Below are 21,979 nucleotides of genomic sequence, written 5' to 3' on the forward strand. Positions count from 1 at the left end.
GTCTACATAGCCTTTTAATGAGGTGATAGGTGTTAATTACTATCAATTAACCTCCCTGACGCTGAACATTAACTATTTCATTATGGGGGCCTATTCCTTTGAGTATTAATTGTTGTCAGAGATTTTTTAAATGCAAATTTATTTTGTTTTTACTTTTCCCTTCTGTCTCTATTTTTAATTCCGCTCTTAACCCAATTTTTCCTTCCCCCTCTTTATTTCTCTTTCTGCACCATCTCAGTCTTAGTGCTGTTAATTTTACCATTCTTCAATCTGATTGGTTAAGGAGATAAACAGTTGCTTGCCCTGCTTACCCAGGTCCCAGGTGGTCTGTTGCCTTTGCTGTTATTGGTGTCAGCTCACTCTTTCAACAATTTGCTATGTAAAAAGTATAAAAACCTAAATGTGCAAAGAATAATTTAACTAACAGCAGGTGCCATTAAATGCCCTGCTAGAGTGAAATTTGGGCCACTTATTGTAGTTACTGCTTTTAATGGAAAATTTTCACTTGTCTCCGTAAACAGTAGGGAGACATCAGTGAATTGTCCCTTGAACCCTGCCACATTTACTGCTGTTAACCTCATCCTGCTACACGCTATTGTAAATCTACAGAAGTTTAAAGCACCCAGGAACATATTGGCTCAGATTTAGCTGGAGTGGTGCAACTTGCAGCCTGTCTCATTGGTAAGTTCACTCACCCTTCAGCTCAAAAATGTTTTTCCCCTGCGAAAAATCCTAGTCTAACTGTTACATAACTATACAACTGATCCCCTCAACTCTCTAAGTACCCCCCTGAATCTCCCCTGACCCCTGCTTCCCTCCTGAACCAACCCAACTTGCCCCCACCACCCAACCTTTCCCTGACCCCTTGACTTCCCCCCGCAACCTGACATGACTAACCCTACCACCTCCCTGACCACCTCCCCCAAACCTAACCTGACTAGCCCCACCACATGACCCCCATGACTCCCCACCCAACCCAAACCGATTACCTCACAATCCACCTACCCACTCACCCACCTCACCCAGCCCTCCTTGACAACCTACCCATCTGCCACCCTGCCACCTTACCCACCTACCACCCTATTCACTACCTCACCCACCTACTCACATTGCCCATTCATTCATTCATCCACTCACCCATTCACTGACATTCACACTGGACATTTAAGCTTATCTTACGGCATCTAGTGCTAATAAAAGGGGGCATACTTTCTGCATTGATTCTCTTTGCTGCTCTCTGCAAGGATTCCTACTCTGAGGGAGTTCTTCTGCATCATGGATTGGAAGTTGGAGTCTATTCAACAAATGCAGATAAGTAGATAGTTTTCTGTTTGATCAGCTTTGGACACAGGGGCGATCAGAAGATTTGGACCAGGATAAATTAAACTGGGTGAGAAGCCAGCCATCTCCTCTTGACGTTCAATGGCATTACCATCACTGAATCCCCCACTATCGACATCCTGGGGGTTACTACTGACCAGAAACTGAACAGAACCAGCCATATTAATACTGTGGCTACAAAAGCAGGTCAGAGGCTAGGAATCCTACAGCGAGTAACTCACCTTCTGACTGCCCAAAGCCTGCCCACCATCTATAAGGGACAAGTCAGGAGTGTGATGGAATACTCCCCACTTGCCTGGATGAGTGCAGTTCCAACAACACACAAGAAGCTCAATATCATCCAGGACAAAGCAGTCCACCTGATTGACACCCCATCCATCATCTTCAACCTCCACCACCTTGGAAAATGGCAGCAGTGTGTACCATCTACAAGATGCACTGCAGCAACTCACCAAGGCTCTTTTGACAGCACCTTCCAAATCTATGACCTCAACCACATTGAAGGGTAGCAGATGCATGGGAACGCCATCTCCTGCAAGTTCCCCTCCAAGCCACACACCATCTTGGCTTGGAAATATATCGCCGTTCCTTCACTGTCGCTTGGTCAAAAGCCCAGGGTCAACTACCTCCCTAATAGCACTCTGGGTGTACCTAATCCACATGGACTGCAGTAGTTCAAGAAAATAGGAATACAGGAGCAGAAGTAGGCCATTCAGCCCATCAAATCTGCTCCACTATTCAATATGATTATTGCTGATAATCTATTTCAATGCCTTTTTCCTCATACTATCCCCATATCTTGTTTTTTATTCATTCATTGGATGTGGACATCCCTGCTCATCCCTAATTGCCCTTGTTCAGAGGGCATTTAAGAGTCAACCACATTGCTGTGGGTCTGGGGTCACATATAGGCCAGACCAGGCAAGGACATCATATTTCCTTCCCTAAAGGGCATTAGAAACCAGATGGGTTTTTATGACATTCGGCAAAAGTTTGATGGTCATCATCAGACATTTAATTCCAGATTTTTACTGAATTTAAATTCCATCTGCTGTGGTGGGATTCAAACCTGGGTCCCCAGAGAATTACCCTGGGTCCCTGGAATACCAGTCCAGTGACAATGCCACTACATCACCTCCTCCCCATCCCTTTATGTCACTGGTATTTAGAAATCTGTCAATCTCTGCTTTAAATATACTCAATGAGCTTCCACAGCCCTCAGGGGTAGAGAATTCCAAAGGTTCACAACCCTCTGATTAAAAAGAACTCTCCTCATCTCAGTCCTAAGTAGCTTCCCCCTAATTTTGAAATCGTGTCTCCTGGTTCTAGACTCCACAGCCAGGGGAAGCATGTTACTTGCATCTACCCTGTCTAACCCTTTAAGTGTTTTATATGTTTCAATGAGATCATCTCTCATTCTTCAGAACTCTATAGAATACAAGTCTAGTTTCCCAATCTCTCTTCATAGGACAGTCCCGCCAGCCCGGGAATAAATCTGGTAAGCCTTTGTTGCACCGTCTCTATGGCAGTAAGGTAAGGGGACTGAAACTGCACACCACACTCCAGATGTGGTCTAACCAAGGTTCTATACAATTGAATCAAGACTTCACTACCCCTATATTTAAATCTTCTTGTGATAAAGGCTGACATACCATTAGCATTCCTAATTGCTTGCTGCACCTGCATGTTAGCTTTCAGTGACTTTTTGACAAGGACACCCAGGCCCCTTTGTATATTTACACTTTCTAATCTCTTACCATTTAGGAAATACTCTGTACATCTGTTCCTCCTACCAAAATGGATAACTTCACATTTTTCCACATTATATTCCATCTACCATGTTCTTTCCACTCACTGGGCAGGATTTTACTGTCAGCGAGAGGGGGACGGGGCCTGCTCACCAACACATAAAATGATGCGGGATGATATTGGGTTGAACCCTCGGCATCACTGCGCCCCATTTAAATTTTCAGGAAGGCAGGGGCTCAGCAAAATCAGCTGCACGTTCGCCGACCTGTCAATGGCCAATTGAGGCCATTGACAGGATCAATTAAGCAATTAAAGGACCTGCCCATCCAACCTTAAGGTTGGTGGGCAGGCCAGGAGCCCCGGTGGCAACTCGAAAAAACATGAAACCTCATCCACCGATGAGATGAGGTTTCATGTAGGGTTTTAAAAATTTTAATAAAGTTGTTATGGAAATTATGAACATGTCACAACTCGTGACATTGTCACATGAGGGGACATGTAAGGGAATTTTTTTTCTCTATTTTTAATATTTTTCAAAGTAGAGGCGATCTCCCTGAGGCAGCACTTAGCCTCAGGGAGATAAGTACGGTTTTCCATGCATATGCGTGAAAGAGTGCACTCTCGATTTTAGGGATTACCCCCACCCTCACAGGGAGCGCATAGCACTTCTGTGCGGACAACATGCTGGGTGGGCCTTAACTGGCCCGCCCGTGCAAAATGGCGGTGCGGCTCCGATCACCAGCGGAGATCGGGTCCACGCCCACCCACGATTGGGTCAGCTCCGTCCGCCCAACGAACGGAAAATTCAGCCCACTAAGTCTGTCCAAATCCCTTTTGTATCTCCCTCACAACATATATTCTCATCTAGCTTTGTCATCCGTAAACTTAGAAATATTTCATTTGGTCTCCACGTCCAAATCATTGATATATATTGTGAACAGCTAGGGTTCAAGTACTGACCCTTGCAATAACCCAATAGTCACAGCCTGCCAATGCAAGAATAATCTGTTTATTCCTATCTTGTTTACTGCCTGTTAACCAATCCTTAATCCATGCCAGTATATTACCTCCTATCCCAAGTGCTTTAATTTTGCTGACCAACCTCCTGTGGGGGACTTTATCAAAAGCCTTCTGAAAATCCAAGTATACTACATCCACCGACTCCCCTTTGTCAATTCTGTTAGTAACATCCTCAAAAAACTCCAACAGGTTTGTCAAATAAGGGTAATTAAAAATGGGCAAAAAAAATGCTGGCCTAGCCACTGACGCCCACATCCCTTGAAGGAATAAAAAAGTGTCAAATCAGATACAGAAAGGGAAATATAGAGAGGGAAAGATAGATTGGATTGATAGAGCCAAAAGGAGGCAGAAAGGAAAAGGAGAAAAAAATTTAACATTTAAAATTTAGAATGTAATATGTAAATTTGCTACATGTAAGAATGAGACTCCACAGTTTAAAGTGTTCCTTTTCCAAACTAGAGGTTGAGTGTCATTACAGAAACATGAGTCTCATAATTAAAATGATACTCATGCTATTAAATAGCAGCCCTAATTTTCTGCAGCATATTTAACTGGTGATTGATGCACAATTTCAACAATTCATGAAACTCAGGGGAAATTGAGGGTGAGCTGCTGTTTTTGAGAGGCTAACAGCAGAGCAGTGCAAATTGCCCAGCAACTTGTGATGATTTTCAATTCATGGGGTATCTCTTCCACACCTCAGTCTGACGATTTACACATTATACCAGCAAAAGCCATTAAACTCACCTCTATTTTGGCAGAAAAATCTGAGCCAATGACAAAGAATTATGTCAACTAAGCTTATCCAGAAAGTTGCCATCAATTGCAGTTTCAAGGTTAAGTGATCTGATGTTGCAATGATTCATATTCTACTATTGACACTTGGGGAATGTTAATTTTTATCATGTAGCCATTCAAGTACTATTGCAGGTCATTGATGCATTCAGAACTGCTAATGGATTTTGATTTCAGTGTGCCTCCTGCTTTCAAAAGCCAAATGTAGCAATAGGCAAATAAATTAGTTTTAAGAATGCAGTGTGGAATTAACGATACAATGAATTCAAAAAACATTTCTAACAGGCACAGAGCTTAACCTTGGCTAGCTCCACCTAAAAGCCTGGCTAACAAAGTGTCAACATAGAATTTTTGCTCAGGTCCGGACTGGGGTTCAATGTTTCAATTCACGTTGCTTTGAGGACTGGAACAGTGGAGGTAATCAGGCATTAAACTGAAGTCCTGTTTATTTAGGTGGACAGAAAAGATCTTATGGTGAACAATTTTCCTTCAACCAACAGCATCAAGATCAGAGTAACTGTTGATTCATCTCACTTGCTAATTGTTTAATCCTGCACTGCACAAATTGTTGCCATGTTTGTCGATATAACAATAATTATGACCGCATTTCAAAAATAATTCATTGGGCACTTTGAGACATCAAGAGAATGTAAAGCTTATTTGATGCTTTCTTTCTTTAAGAGTGAGCTTTGCACATAAGAGATAATTTTCAGACATCACAATCCCAGTGTCTTCTGTCAGAAGCACATGCTGGAAATTGTTGTGTGTACTGGTCGCAGTTGACTAGGTGGCTAGACTGTGTTGCAGAATGATGCCAACAGAGTGGGTTCAATCTCCATACAGGCTCTGGTAGTTCATGGTGATCTGCCTTCTTGCCCTGCCCCATGCTTGTGGATTGGTGACCTCAAGCTATATATGAGCAATTGCCTATATCTAATGGAGAGAGATTCCTATGGCCCTTTGTAGATTATGGTTAATTATCTGGTCACATCATTTAAACAGTTGGGAAATTTTATGCGGTGCCCAGATTTCTGAGGTCAGTCTCCCTGCCGGAAACGCAATGTTGGAAAATTACCCTGATAAAGACCGATACCTTTAGCTGCAGTTCAGACAAAGTATTTGCACAATCTCTAAAGATTAAACTCTTCCATGAACGTTCAAGATACAGTGTAATTTGTTATTCCCCTGTTCATCAACATGTGTGAAGAGAAAAATATTAGGATTTACAGAAAGCATTATCTGTAACAATACTTTTTGACAAGTAAAATCAAGGTTAGTACATTCTGTACTTTAAAATATTGTTGATGTGCTATTGATAAAGTTTACGGCTAAGCTAACAGTGCAAATTGACTCTGTAGAAGACTCAGAGGTTAGGCACATACTTGGAACTTTGGAGAGTTGAAGAATTCTCCTCATGACCTTCTCCAACATTATCCTAAACAAGATCCAACTCATCCTGAATTCATGGTCCATAACCTATCCAGAACCAAAATCCTATTATTTCTGTCATTGCTAATTTTCACTGGCTCCCTATCCTCCAGCACACTGATTCCAAATCATCTCATCTTCATCTTCAAATTGTTAGGCAGGGGAGAGATGGTAGGATGGTTCCCCCCCTTTTCCACCTTTCAACTAAATGCAACAAGCTGTGTTTTAAAGAAGGAATGTTTTAACCCCTTGAGTTTTGTGACTTTCAAGAACAGACACAAGACAGGTTTTTTTGTAAGTTTAAACTAAAAGAAGGAATAAACATTTATTTTCTCAACACCTGAAATGTGATTGCAACAGCACTCACTCATCCACACAAGACACATACATACAAGAAAAGATGATTACAGATGAAGTAGCATGCACTTAGATTTTCTAAAGAGTACAAAAAGTCACTTTTACTCTTAGTTTTTGAGATGATAGCTGAAAACGTTTGAGGCCTGGTTCTTTTCTTTTGGTTCACTGAAGACAATGGAGGTTGGAAGTTTCTGGCAATGAATTCACAGTGGCTTATCCCTGGCAATGGTAGGTTTCTGGCTTGATCCTAAATTCAGCTTGTAAGGGGGGTTTAGGCACAATCCTTTGTTTTGCTGGGTGGGATCCCTTCCCTTTGTGGTCTCTGTCTCACAAACTGACTGACCTGAGCTTCTCAAGATGTGAGTTAATAAGGTACTTCATACCATAAGCTAGCTTCTGTCATGTGGCCACAGTATCAGTGTTCCTATTGTCTACACAAATGTTCCTGATGACATAAGCATGGCCGCACAATGGGGTTTGAATCTCATTGTGATCAAATGGTTTTTCTTCATGTCCATTTTGTGGAATTTCAATTTGCAGACACTGGGCAGCCATTGTACCTCTGTTTCCGTAGACATTTAGGTAATAGTGACTGTTAACTCCACAAGAGAAATGTTTTGGTATCTCTTCAATGGAATAACCCAAACTGCTCATTTACATTTTAATGTCCCATCCAGACCAGCCAGTTACTTCTAACATTGGACAGTTTCATGTATGTTTGCAGACAAGGGAGAGGGTCACCTGACCTGTGGATGCCATCTTGTGTCAAGGTAAACTGCTCATTTTAATTTCCATTTCTTAAAAAGTAGTTTCCAGCTTTTTCATAAATTTGCAAGTATAACAAAATCCCTCTACAATCTTGCTTCACTTAATCTATTGTTCAGCCCCAACTATAAACTCTTTCACTGTCTCAATCATAGTACGCAGCTTCACTGTACTGCTGTTAACTTCAATCTGATTGGTTGTTGGTGATCCAACAAAATAATTACCAGAATAAATGTTCTTCTTAGGTGGAAGAGATTTTAGGATATTTTCTGAATAAGGCTGGAAAAATTGCAAGTGGAGTCACTGCCAAGTAAAGATAAGGCATAAAACACACAGGAAAATCTCAATACTTCTTACCGAAAACTGAAGGCTGTAAACACAGATAAGATGCGTAAATATTGTAACTAGATAGCACTGCATTATCCAATATCTGTTTGTTATTAATCACAGGAAGAGGTTATTTCACAAAAAAATGTGGGCCATTTCATAGGATCATATAATCATAGAATGTTTACAGCCCAAAATAAAACCATTTGGCCATTCATGTCTATCCTGACTCTCTGCAACAGCAAATCAGTTAGTCCCACTCCCCTGCCCTTTCCTATTAGCCCTGTGATGTTTTTCTCTTAAGATAATTATCCAACTCCCTTGTAAAAGCCACAATTGAATGGGTCTCCACCCAACTTCCTGGCAGTACATTCCAGATTCTAATTGCTTACTATTTAGAAATGTTTTTTCCTCATGTCACTATTGCTTGTTTTGCCAATCACCTTAAATCAGTGTCTTCTGATTCTTGGTCCATCGCCAACGGGAACAGTTTCTCTCTATCTACTCTGTCTTGACCTCTCATGATTTTGAACACCTCTAACAAATCTCTCCTCTACCTTCTCTTCCCTAAGGAAAACAGCCCCAGCTTCTCCAATCTATCCTCATAACTGTAAGCTCTCAACTCTGGAATTATTCTCGTAAACCTTTCTGTACCCACTCTAAACTCAGCCAGTCTAGCAGCATATGTGGAGAGAAAAAAGAGTTAATGTTTTGATTCCAATCTGACTCTTTGGCTCTGAAGAAACCTTGTGTGCTTAGAGTTATCTGTTGTGAATTCTAACATGGCTGTGGAATCCGACTGCAGACTTGCATGGCTTTCTACACTGCGGGCAAGGATGGATTGCCTGATTTTGTTGGGACTGACAGTCTTTCTAGCTTGTCTTTTGTCCTTTGCTGCCTGTATTCTTTGCATGTAGTTCTTTCTTGTGCATTCTCTCCCAATCTGTGGTGGACATGCCACATTTCCTGAGGTTCATCTTCGAGGAGTCCTTGAACCTTACTCTTGGCCTACTTCGCAGGCAGTGTCCAAGTTCAAGTTGCAACCACATGACCACCTTAGGGATTTCATCGTCAGTCGTCTAGAGGTTTTACCAATTCAGCAAACTTGGGCTAAACTTTCTCTGACAACCGAGAAAAGGTCATAAAGAGGTTTTAGAAGTGGTCAGTGGTAGTCTTTGAATAGTCTGTATGTTCAGTGCATCAGGTACTTCCCAGTAGTTAAGACTGACACACCCAGAAAGGTGACGAGCCATTGCACCAAGTGTATCTTGTGATGATTGAGTTTTTATTAATTAGCAAGACAACTCAATATAGGGATTGCCCCAAGACTCTCCCTCACTGCTGCACCATTTTAAACTGGCTGGACTGCTCTCCCAATGCTCTGCGCCGACTGGTATGTCTTCCAGACCCCTTACCTCCTTGCAAATTACAGTAACTTTTCATCAGAATTACATACTCTAATCACTTTTTATGCGACTTGAGGGAAATGTATTGTTTTGAGAGGATTAGCACTGTCATTTTCAACAGAACCGATGATACTCTCAACACAATTAAGGGTATCCTCATTGATAGAGATGGAGACAGAAGGACTGGATCCTTAGTCTAGTACATCCAGAGATGGGAATGTGGCTGCAGCAGATAGAGCAGGCAATTGAAAGCAATCTGTGAAAACAGAAAACAGTAATTATTAGTTTTTTTAAAAATTGGAATGTGGTGTGGTGTGGGCTATCAGAGGGATCTATGTTTTGCCCCTTCATTCTCATTTATATTATCGGCCTGATGATAGAAACCAATTCTGAGCTTATTTTTTTCAGGATTATTCAAAACATAATGTCTGACGTCAGACGTGATTCCGTGCCTGATCAGCACTTGCTGAACAGTCCAAAATGTGCTAAGAATTAAACTAACAACCAATTTAAGATTATTAATCGGGCCCACACTGTGGCTCACTTATGCTTGCTAGAAGCTACATATATTCATATGCAGAGCGCAGAGCTCTGTAAGCAGAAAGGACATGTCCAACCATTGTGCCTGTTCCGAATTAAAAAAGCATGGAGGACAACAATTCCCTGGTGTATTCTCCAGGGCAATGCCTCAACCAATCAGACTCAACCTGCCAACCAATCAGCTTTTGTCATGCAGTTTAAATTGCTGCTCCCTTTGAAATTTGCATCTGTGTTGATTGATGACTGCAGATGAAAAGCTTTGACTGCATTTCTCCCTTTTCAGCAATATTCAAGTTCTGTACTACCAAGTGACTATATTTTTTATTTTTTTCATACAATATGGGCATCACTGGCAAGGCCAGCATTTGTTGCTTATTGCTAATTCCTAAACTATAACAGTGCCTAATGTCAGGTGCTTTGTCCGGTTTCATTCCTTTTTGGCTTTTCTGTAGTGGTTTGGTGCAACTGAGTGGCTTGCTAGACCATTTCAGAAGGCAGTCAAGAGTTAGCTAAGTTTTTGCGGGTTTGGAGTCACTTGTAGGCTGGATCAGGTAAGGATGGCAGATTTCCTTCCTTAAAGAAATTAGTGAACCAGATGGGTTTTTATGACAGTCAATGATTGTTCCATAGCATCATTGCTGAAACTAACTTTCAATTCCATAATTTTTTTTAATTGAATTTATTAATTAATTGAATTTAAATTCTACCCACTGCCATGGTGGGATTTGAGCCCATACTCCAAGACATTACCCAGGGCCTTTGGATTACTGTTCCAATGATATTATCACTAGGCCACTGTTCGTAGATATAACTATAGTCAGAAAAACATTTGGGACAGGAGGGTGGACCCAATATTTACTCAGGACCATGGAGAAGGGACAGGATTTCTGGATGGGAAACCCAGAGGTGAGAGTATTCCAAATGTCCTGCTGAAATTAACAGTTTTTTAATTTGTTCTGCAGGTTTCCTTCCTCATAGTCAAAGAGCGGAGATGAAGGAAGGAGGGAAAGACAGGGGCAAGGGTTGTCGGGGGACCATGGGGGATGAGGAATTGTGATGGGGGGTAAATTATGAATGTTGGGTACAGATTGTGGAGGTCAACTACTGTAGACTCATGGATCAATCTTGGAAATCTGGGGGAGATTGCAGGAGGCATGTAGGACGACCAAACAAACTCAGGTTGTCGGCCTTTCACAGGGTCTGTGAAGAGGTTTGTTTGTTTTATTTTTATTTGTTCATGGGATGTGGGTGCCGCTGATAAGGCCAGTGCTTATTGCCCATTACTAATTGCCTTTGATAAGGTGGTACAGTCCATGTGCTGTGGGTACATTCACAGAGCTGATTAGGATGGAATTCTACCCCTTATATGTACAATCAGAGGTAATAAGTTCCTGATCTGAAAGGGGCACCACTAATAAACAGAAAATTTAAAGGAAACTTCTCTGAATGGGACCATGGCCAAGCAAACAGTACCTCTCTAACATTGAGTAATGAGAAGTATTCATCAATTAAAAGAGATAATAGGTGCCCCTTCTTTCATGAATGACCTGTAGCAAAAACAAAATTTAAATGGAAACTTAATAAATAAAATTGAAATAACATCCCTGGGGGTGATGATGCACTTCAGTCCCTCCAATACACGCTAGTGGCTGGCCTCTAGCACAATGGCGAACACTGCATGTTCCCTCTCCAGGGACACAAGGGCATGGACATAACTGCAGAAGAGAGGCAGGCAGTGGGGCCCAACAACCCCCTCAACCACTTGCTATCTGGACCCGTTAATGGCCAACTTGGCCACATCCAGCAGGAGGAGGTCATCTAATTTGCCTGCCAGAGAGGGAGTTCCAAGGATTTTGACGCGGCAACAATGAAAGAGCAGCAATATTTTTCCAAGTCATGATGATGCATGGCGTGGAAGAGTACTTGTTCCCATGCATCTGCTGCCCTTGACCTACTAGGTGATAGAGATCACAGGTTTGGAAGGTGCTGTCGAAGAGGCATTGATGAGTTGCTGCGGTACATCTTGTAGATGTTACACACTTCTGCCATTGTGCATCGGTGGTGGAGGGAATGAATGTTTGTGGATGAGGTGCTAATCAAGCAGGCTGCTTTTTCCTGGATGGTGTTGAGCCTCTTGAGTGTTGTTGGAGCTGCACTCATCCAGGCAAGTGGAGAATATTCTATCACACTCCTGACTTGTGTCTTGATGACAGTGAATAGTCTTTGAAGAGTCAGGAGGCGAGTTACTTGCTGCAGAATTTGCAGCCTTGGACCTGCTCTTGTAGTCAGAATATTTATATGGCTGGTCCAAATAAGTTTCTGGACAATGGACGCCCTCAGGATGTTGATGGAGGCGATTCAATGATAGTAATGCTGTTGAATGTCAAGAAGTAGGTTTGACTCCCTTGTTGGAGATGATCATTGCCTGGCAGTTAGATGGCAGCAATGTTATTTGCCACTTATTAGTCCAAGCCTAAATATTATCTAGGTCTTGCTGCATGCGGGCACGGATGGCTTCAGCATCTGAAGAACTGCAAATGGAACTGAACATCATGCAGTCATTACTGAACTTCCCCACTTCTGACTTATGATGAAGGGAAGGTCATTAATGAAGCACCTTAAGATGATTGGGCCCAGGACACTACCCTGAGGAACTCCTGCAGTGGTGTCCAGGTGATTGTTTTCCAACAACCATTTCCATGTTTCTTTGTGCTAGGCATGGCACCAGCCATTAGAAGGTTTTCCCACTGATTCCCATTGACCTTAATTGTTTAGCCTTAATGTCAAAGACAATTACTTTCACTGGTCAGTTCCAGAGCACAGGTCTTCAGCAACACAACTGGGATGCATACAGGGCCCATAGACTTTGACGCATCAGGTGTGGTCAGAGACTTCTACAGCTTATATGGAGTGAATTGAATTAGCTAGACTGCCAATTGTGATGGTGCTGACATCAGGAGGAGGTTGAGGTGAATTACGCACCCAGCAGTTCTGACTGAAGTTGGTTGCAAACGCTTCATGCTTTGCCACATTGTATTCCATCTGCCATGTTCTTGCTCACTCACCCAATCTATCTATATCCCTCTGCAGTCTCTGTGTGTCTTCCTCACCATTTACTTTCCACCTAACCTCATTTAATCTGGAGAGATGGATTTATTACACTCAGTCCCTCATCTATATCATTAATATTGACCAGAAATAGCTGAGGCCCAAGTACTAATCTTTGTGGTACTTCACTAGTTACTGCCTGCTAACCAAACAAGTCCTGTTTATTGCTACTCTCTATGTTCTGTCCGTTAACAAATCCTCAATCCAAGGATATATATGACCCTTGATCCCATGAGTCCTAATTTGTCTAATGACCTCTTGTGTGGTGTCTTATTGAATGTTTTAGGAAAATTCAAATATACTGCATCAACTGGTTTCCCCTTATCCATTGTACTAGTTATATCATCAAAAAACTTTAACAGATTTGTGAAACACAGTTTTCCTTTCATAAATCTATGTTGACTCTGCTTAATCATATCATGATTTTCAAAATATCCTGCTACCATATCCCTAATAACAGATTCTAACATTTTGGATCATTCGCACAGGCTCCAGCCCCTACCGATTGGAGTCTGTTGGCTTTGCAGTGCAAGAACCACGTCAGGTTTTTTCAATAAACCATGGATTCTTAAACTGAATTACAGCCAATTGCCACACAGATGTTAAGTACAGCACTGGCTGTCAATCAAAAGTAGACCTTGCCCTGATCTATGTAGACCACAACCACCTAATGAATATTCCTTTCATATTCCTGTAGACTAGAGAAGGAGAGGCTGCCAGGGCCACAGGAATGAGAAGCTGCTGGGGCCACAAGGAGGTTTTGCTGCCGAGGTGAGGGGTGGGGGAAGAGGCTGGTTGGTGTGTGTGAGAGAGTGTGTGTGACAGCGGGTGTGAGTGTATGTGTGAGTTCGAGAGAGACAGTCCGTGTGTGTATGTATGTGCGAGAGTATATGTGTGTGAGGGAGAGTATGCACATGTGTGTGTTTGAGAGAATATGTGTGTGGGTGTGAGAGTGTGTGGGTGTGTGTGAGCGTGAGAAAGTTGGGGGGCTGGGGTTTGGATGTGATAGAGTATGTGTAAGATAGTATGTGTGAGAGAGTTGGTGTGTCCATGTGCGAAAGAGAGAGTGTGTGTTTGTGTATGTGGGATAGAGTGTGTGTGAGAGAGCTAGAGTGTGTGCATGTGGGTGTGGGTGCTTGTGAGAGTGGGGAGAGTGGGAGTGTATATGGGTGTGAGAATGACGTGTGTGGGTGTGAGAGTTGCGGTGTATGTGGGTGTGAAAGAGTGGGGTTGTATGTGGGTGTGAGAGTGAAGTGTGTGTGATGTGAGAGAGAGTGTGTGTGTATGTGTGTGTGTGTGTGCGTGGAGAGGTGTGAGAGAGTGCATGTGGGTGTGGGTGTCAGAGAGTGTGTGTGTGTATGTATATGTGTGGGTGTGAGAGAGTGGGGTGTGTGTGGGTATGTTTTGTGTCTGTGTGTGCATTAGTTCCCATCCTTGCGGCCTGGTCTCCAGTTGTCTTGGCTATCCCTGCCACTGGACAAAGATCTTGCTCCATCCATGTGACAGCTGGTATAAAATGGCCACCCCATGTTAAAAGAACCCACGTACAGGCATCTTCCACACCATCAAAATTAATTTTGGGACCTGGAACATTTGGACTCTCATGGATAAAAGCAAAATACTGTGGATGCTGGAAATCAGAAATAAAAACAGAAAATGCTGGAAAAGCTCAGCAGGTCTGGGTCATATAAACTCAAAGCATTGGCTCGGTTTCTCTCCCCACAGATGCTTTCAGACCTGCTGAATTTTTCCAGCATTTTCTGTTTTCATTTCAGGACTCTCACGGACATCAGCGACAGATCAGAACGTTGCACTGCTATCATAGCTGGGAACTCAGGCATTACAACATCGATATCATTGCCTTGAGTGAGACACGACAGGCAGGAGAAGGACTGCTCAAGGAACAAGGTGGTGGATGCACCTTCTTCTGGGAAGGTAAATCAAAAGAACGCCGATTTCACGGGGTTGGCTTCGCCATAAAAAACAAACTAGTTGACTGTCTCAGCGAACCCCCTTGTGGGATAAACAAACATCTCATGACCCTTTGGCTCACCCTGGCCCAGAAACAGTATATCACAGTTGTCCCAACCTTAGATACAACAGATGACGCCAAAGAGGAATGCTACTCCAGCCTTGATCACTTGTTGTCCGTGTCCCAAAGGGAGACAAGCTGATTCTCCTTGGTGATTTCAGTGCCAGAGTTGGGAGGGACACAAACCTCTGGAAAGGTGTGATTGGCAAGGACAGTGTAAGGAAAACTAACACCAATGGAATCCTCCCTCTGCTGAAATGCCTAGAACATGGTCTGATCATAACGCACACCCTATTTTGTCAAAGAGACAAATACAAAACCTCATGGCAACACCCTTGCTCCAGACATTGGCACTTGCTTGACCATGTCAAGCATGGGACCGCAAGGATGTTCACAACACCCATGCCATGACAAGAGCTGACAACCGCTGGACTGACCATTGCCTAATCGGGCTAATATCCCCATTAACCTGGCCTATAAATGGCAGTAGCAGCAGAAGTGCTGCCATAGGAAAATCAATGTCAATGGATTCAAGGACTCTGTGAAGAAAGACCTATTCAGTCAGTGCCTCACAAGCAACCTGGCGACGCTCAATGAACAGAAACCACAGAATGTTTACAGTGCCTGGTCTGCCCTTAAATCTACCATAGTCAGCACCTGCAAGGATACTCTTGGTTTCTCCAACTGGAAACATCAAGATTGGTTTGATGAAAATGACCAGGAGATCTAGGAGCTACTAAAATGCAAGGCCAAGGCATTCCTGAACTGGAAGCACCACCAAAATTAGAGGGAAAGAAAGCAGGTCTACAGACAAATGAAGACTAAGGTCCAACAAAAAAACAGTGACCTAAAGAACAGATGGTATTGGAAAGAGTGGATGAAATACAGCAACTCACCAACAGCCATGACATAATTGGATTCTTCAGTGCAATCAAGACCATTGACAGTCCAAGCACCCAAGGATCTACCCCACTGACAGTTAAGAACAGAGTGGCACCCATCCAGGACAGAGAGGCAATCAGCGTTCGTTGGAAGGGGCACTTCAAGGATCTCCTCAACCAAAGTTCAGTCCTCAACATGAGTGCCCTCGACCATATTCCACAGCATCCTACCCCCAACCACCTCAGCACAAACCCAGCCTGACATGACATTGAAAAGGCCATCCAATAGCTATGAACCAATAAGGCTGCCAGTACAGATGGAGTTTCTGCCAAAATACTAAAATACAGCGGAGAAGTACTCTTGGCACGAATAAATTACCTCATCTGGAAGGAGGAGAGCATGCCAGGGGATCTCCGAGACATCGTAATCGTGACCATCTTTAAAACATGAGACAAGACCGACTACTTCTGAAGAGCTCCTACCAGAGTCATAATGCAGATTTCGTCCATCAAGAGGCACAGTGGACATGATTTTCACAGCAAGACAAGTCCAAACAAAATGCAGAGAGCAGCAGTAACCTCTATTCATGGTCCTCTTTGACCTCCCAAAGGCCTGTGACTCTATCAACCAGGAGGGATTATGGAGCATCCTCCTCAAATTTGGTTGCCTGCAGAAATCTGTCACCATCCTCTGCCTTCTGCACCATGATATGCAAGCCATAATCCTTAACAACAGATCTGCCACAGACCCAATATCAGTGCAATCTGGGGTCAAGCATGGCTGTGTCATCGCATAAATGCTCTTTTCCATCTGCCTCATCGCAACACTCCACCCCATCTCCATGAAGCTCACTGCCAGAGTGGAGCTACTCTACAGGATGAGTGGGAAATGACTCAACCCGTGACACCTCCAGTCCAGAACCAAGATCACCCCAACCTCTGTTATCAACCTGCAATACTCTGGTGACATTTGCGGATGCGCACACACACAGGCCAAACTCCAAAACTATCATCAACACATTCATGGAGGCATATGAAAGAATGGGCCTCAGGCTAAACATCTGACGGACAAAGGTCCTCTACCAGCCTGCTGCCTCTGCACAACACTTCCCCTTTGGCTATCAAGATCCACGGTGAACCATTAGACAATGTGGACCATTTCTTACACCTTCGGAGCCTCCTCTCAGCGAGGGCAGACATTGACGATGGAACTCAACATTGCCACCAGTGTGCCAGCGAAGCCTTTGGCCATCTGAGGAAAAGAGTGTTTGATGACAAAGACCTCAAACCTGGCACCAAGCTCATGATCTTCAGGGCTGCAATGCTGCCTGCCCTCCTGTATGCATCAGAGACATGAAAAATGTACAGCAGACACCTTAAAACCCTGGAGAAATATCACCAGCGTTGCCTCCGCAAAATCCTGCAAATTCAATAGCAGGATAGGCACTCCAATATCTGTGTTCTCCCTTTTATCAGCGCACTAGTTATGGTTAATCAGCTACATTGGATAGGCCACATCATCCGCATGCCTGACACAAAACTCCCAAAGTAAGCTCTCTTCTCCGAGCTTCATCATGGCAAGTAGTTACCAAGAGAGCAGAGGAAAGGTTTCAGGGATGTCATCAAAACTTCCCTGACAAAATGCAACCTCCCCTCCAATCGAGACCACCCAAACTGGAGAAGGAGCATCCGGGAATGTGCCAACCATTTTGAGGGTCTTCAGCGGATGCAGACAGTGCAAACAGTGAAAGGAGAGTACCAAAATCCAAGCATCCCACCCACTCTCCTCATCAAACACTACCTGCCCCATCTGTGGCAGAGTGCAGTTCCAGCATTGGGCTTTTTAGTCATCTCAGGACCCACAACCCTGGAGTAGAAGAAAGTCATCCTTGGTCCCAAGGATCTGCCTAAGAAGAAGAATAACAGGTTCTAACATTTTACCTACAACTGGGGGAGAACTTTCCTCATGTTGGGTGGACCGATGGGAGCATGCATGGGCGGGCGCGGGCGTAGACCCGATCGCCGCCCGCTATTGGGTCCGCGCCGCCATTTTACACGGGTGGGCCAATTAAGGCCCGCCCAGCGTAGTTCACAACTCCCGTGCATAGCAGGAGTGGGCGGGTGGCGGCAGGCGCGCTCAGTCCGCCGACCCAGCGGCCTGTATAAAGGAAGGCCTGGCAGCCTTGGAAAGGCTTGCTCACAATGGCTGGGAGAAAGGCTCAGCAGATGGGCAATGGTGGTGATGCAAGTCCAGAGAGTAGGCTGTTGAGGCAGTGTGCCCCTCGATTTTCAGACAAATGCCTAGCTGCGCTCCTGGAGGAGGTGCCAGCACGGTGGGAGGTCCTTCTTCTGATGGATGGGAGTCAGAGGCCTCCCCACCTGACCAAACGTTCGTGGGAGGAGATGTTAGCTCCCATGATGTGCTGCGGCGCACATGGCTCCAGTGCCACAATGGGCTCAATGGTCTCCTGTGCTTGGGAAGGGTGTGTACCATGTTGCCTCAAGTCACTTAATGCAGCTGTCACCCTTTCCCCCAAACTGTGCCCCCAAACACCACCGCACCCCTGGCAACTCTGAGTACAGTAATGTCATTGAATCCTCACAGCATGGATTCCTCGCCGGGTGTGACAGCAGAGATTGCCCATGCCCAGTTCACCCTGAGAGGGTTGAGCTAGGATGTGTGAAGCTGACACCCAGAGTGTGGAATGGGGTTGAAATTCAAGGGTCTGCACCTAGGCAGAGTGCTGGAACTGTGAAGTATGTTGAAGTCAGGGTGCTAAAATGCTGGGAGGGGAGCTTCCAGTTGGCAGGGCACAAATCCATCTTCTGGTATTTGCGCTCCAAGTGCTTGTGCCTCCTTGCTTATCAAAGTGACATCTTGCGGTGCCACATGTGAAGGAGGCAGCATTTGGCCAATGGTAGGGGGGTGGTGTCAGCCCTGGCTTGTTTGGGTGAGTGTGCGGCAGCTGTGGGGTGATGAAGAACTGGAATCCTGCAATATCCCACTCTGGCTGGGTTGGCAAGGATGTGATGAGAATTCAGTTGCAGGCTGGTCTAATCAATGCTCCTCTCTCCTCTTCAGGAAAAGACTGCGCACAATGCGGACTGGCAGAGGGCAGGCCCAGTTCGCCATCCTAACGGCTTTCAAGCAGCAGGCCATGGCCTTGAGAGGTGCCATGCCCCCAGGTCCACCAGTGGTGGTGAGGCTGGGGTGCCACAGGGAGGTATGTTTGGTGAGCAGTCAGGTCGCCATGTGTGTCACAGAAGCCATGACACTGCTGAATGCTCAGTGATTGAACTTAGCAATATGGGTTTACCCTTGATTTTGGAAGGATGAGCGCATAGTAATCTGGGGGAGCGGCATGCAAGTTGACATTGTCTGCACTGTAACTAATCAAATGTCCTTTCTTTTCCTTTCAGCATCACTGGAGCAAGACCAAGAGGAGGATACAGAGGTCCCACCTCTCACCCCTGAAGCCCCCTAGCAAATGCACTCACCAACATCACATCCTGTCAGCCAGGCAGGCACCAGCACAGATACTGGCACCACGGTGGGAATTAGATCTTCGGCTAGTGTCCCGGAGCATGGCAGTGAGGGCACTTCACACTCGCTTGAGCAGAGACAGAGAGTGCCCATGGCACCGGCAGTCGGAGGACTGCTGGGGACCAGGCACATGCTCAGTCGGTGGCTGATGATGAGCCTCTGGAGTCGTCCGTGAGGCAGCGAATGCTGGAAGTGCAGCAGGGTATGCGGGATGATGTGGTGGAGATACATGAGGCTATGCGTGGCATGGTGCCCGTGCTGGAGGAGTCCATGCAGAGCATCACCGATGCAATGAGCCTCATGGCTGACTGCCATGCTTCCTCCATGGAGAGAGTGGCGACTCTTGTGGATAGAACAATCAGGTCCTCCTGGGGTTGCGCTCGGACCTGCAAGCCCTCACAGCGGCATTGGCCACAGCTGGTCAGTGCCTGTGTGGGAGATGGCTTGGGCACCAAGTATCCCAGCTTGGTGCCCATCCATCAATGAAGGGAGGTCCGAAGCGACCTCATGTTGGCGCAGCAGCTGCCTGTCATCTCTGCAGGCTTCTCTCAGGGTGCTCTGGATGAGGGCAGCAGGTCCTCCACCCCTCTGCCAATGACCATGGCATCCGATGAGGCTGCGGCAACTGGGGAGATGCCAGCTGTGGAACTAGCCACTCCCTCCCAGGCAGGGCCATCAAATGCTCTGCGGCCCAGAGGATATCTGCCAAGGTCATCGAGGCGAACAGGACAGCACAGTAAGCAGGCTGTCTCAGCTGCCAGTGCCAGCGAGGGGACAGCACCTAGACATAGCACCCGTAAGCGTAAATTTAAGGCACCTTAGGCACACCATGGGTTTCTCACTGGTGCTTTTATGTTGGCCCATAGTACTTTGTGTAATACTCGGTGTGATGTTCAACACTGTTTTTGTTTTCCTTTATGATGTTACGTTTGTTCACTCAATAAATTTTGACATGTTGCCATGCCTCAGGGTGATTCCTTACTTCTGCTTGTGTATAGGAAACCATGATGTTATGAGTGAGTTGTTTGTCATTGAGCTTGATTGACAAGGGCCTTAGTTAATGTTATTATCTGGGCTGATTTAGCACTCAGGTATCGAGTATGGAGCCTGCAGCCCTGGCGTGTATTGAAGGTCCATCTGTGTGGGTTAACTGAAGGTTCTTTGGATTAAAGCCTCCTGGGTATCCCTGCCTCCCTGGAGTATGCCCAGGTCAGTGTCTACCCCCTCAGAATTCTCCTGTGTGTGCTCATCCTCGGACTCACTGATGGACTCATCGTGTGCATCCGGAGCAATTGCATTCACGTCTTTCTTGTCCACTGCATCGCCCCTTTCCAGCGCCAGATTGTGGAGAGCACAGCATGCAACCACTATCAGTGACACACGACCTGGGAGGTATTAGAGTGGGCCTGCTGAGCAGTCCAGGCATCAGCAGCGCATCTTGAGAAGACCGATGGTTCTCTCCACCACAGCCCTTATGGTGCCGTGGCTCCTATTGTACCACTGCTCAGCTTCTGTTCTTGGATGGCAGAGAGGCATATCCCCTTCTGAGGGGATAGCCCTTGTCACCCAGCAGCCATCCATCAAGCTGGACCGGAGCACTGAAGAGCCCCGGAACCTGGGAGTGTCTCTGGATGTAGGTGTCGTGGGAGCTGCCTGGGTACCTGGGTACCTTGCACAGACTTGTAGAATCAGCATCCTGTGATCACACACTATCTGCATGTTCATGGAATGGAAGCTCTTCCTGTTGACGAGGGCACTGGCTCACCTGCTGGCACCTTGATGGCCACATGTGTGCAGTCTATTGCACCCTGGACACGGGGGAAGACAGCAATGGCCGCAAAGCCTCTGGCTCACTCTGTCTAATGGATGAAAGTCAATGCACGCCTGAATAGAGCGTCTGTCACTTGCTTGACACAAGTGTGGATGGCTGATTGGGAGACTCTGCAGAGTTCACTCACCGACCCCTCAAAAGAGCCAGAGGCATAGAAGTTGAGGACAGCTGTGACCTTTAGAGCCACTGGCATGGGGTGTCCACTCACACAGTTTGCAGAGATCTCAGGGTCTATCATCTGACAGAGATGGAGCCTCCTTTGGCACTGCACCTCAGACATATTGAGGTAGCTGCTTCGCCGCCTGTAAACCCTGGCAGCAGGATATTGATGTCTTCTGTGGCCCTTTCTGCCTTGCACATCCTGTTGGCCCTGCACCCCTCGTGCCTGCGTTTCTCCTCCCAAAGGTGTCTCCCCTGGAGGCTGAATGTGGACTCCTGACCTCAGCCCTCTTCTGGCCCTCCCTTCCTCTTCAGAGGTGGTGCCTCCAGTAGAGAGCACAACTCCCATTCCCAGGCTAAGGGAAGGCTTCCTGAAAGCTGCAGGCCCCAAAAATGATCTTTATTGTAGAGTCGTGACCAAGGATTTTACTCCTGTCCTAGCTGGTATGAGTTTTGAAGTCTTCCTTCTCACAGGCAATTATAAGTTATTTTCACTTAAATACCCCAAACATCACAATCGCAACCCCACTCACCCCTCTTCTCCGGCTCATGGATGAGGTTTATACAAATGTCTCCTACTCACCTGCCCATTGCACACATGCAATGTCTTGAAGATCGCACGGGCTGCAGCAAATCAAAATCAATTGCTGCCCCAAGGGCCTTAAATGGCCCGTTAATTGATGGCAGGCACGCATC

Source organism: Carcharodon carcharias, chromosome 2 (assembly GCF_017639515.1).
Source record: "Carcharodon carcharias isolate sCarCar2 chromosome 2, sCarCar2.pri, whole genome shotgun sequence".
NCBI classification, from domain to species: Eukaryota; Metazoa; Chordata; class Chondrichthyes; order Lamniformes; family Lamnidae; genus Carcharodon; species Carcharodon carcharias.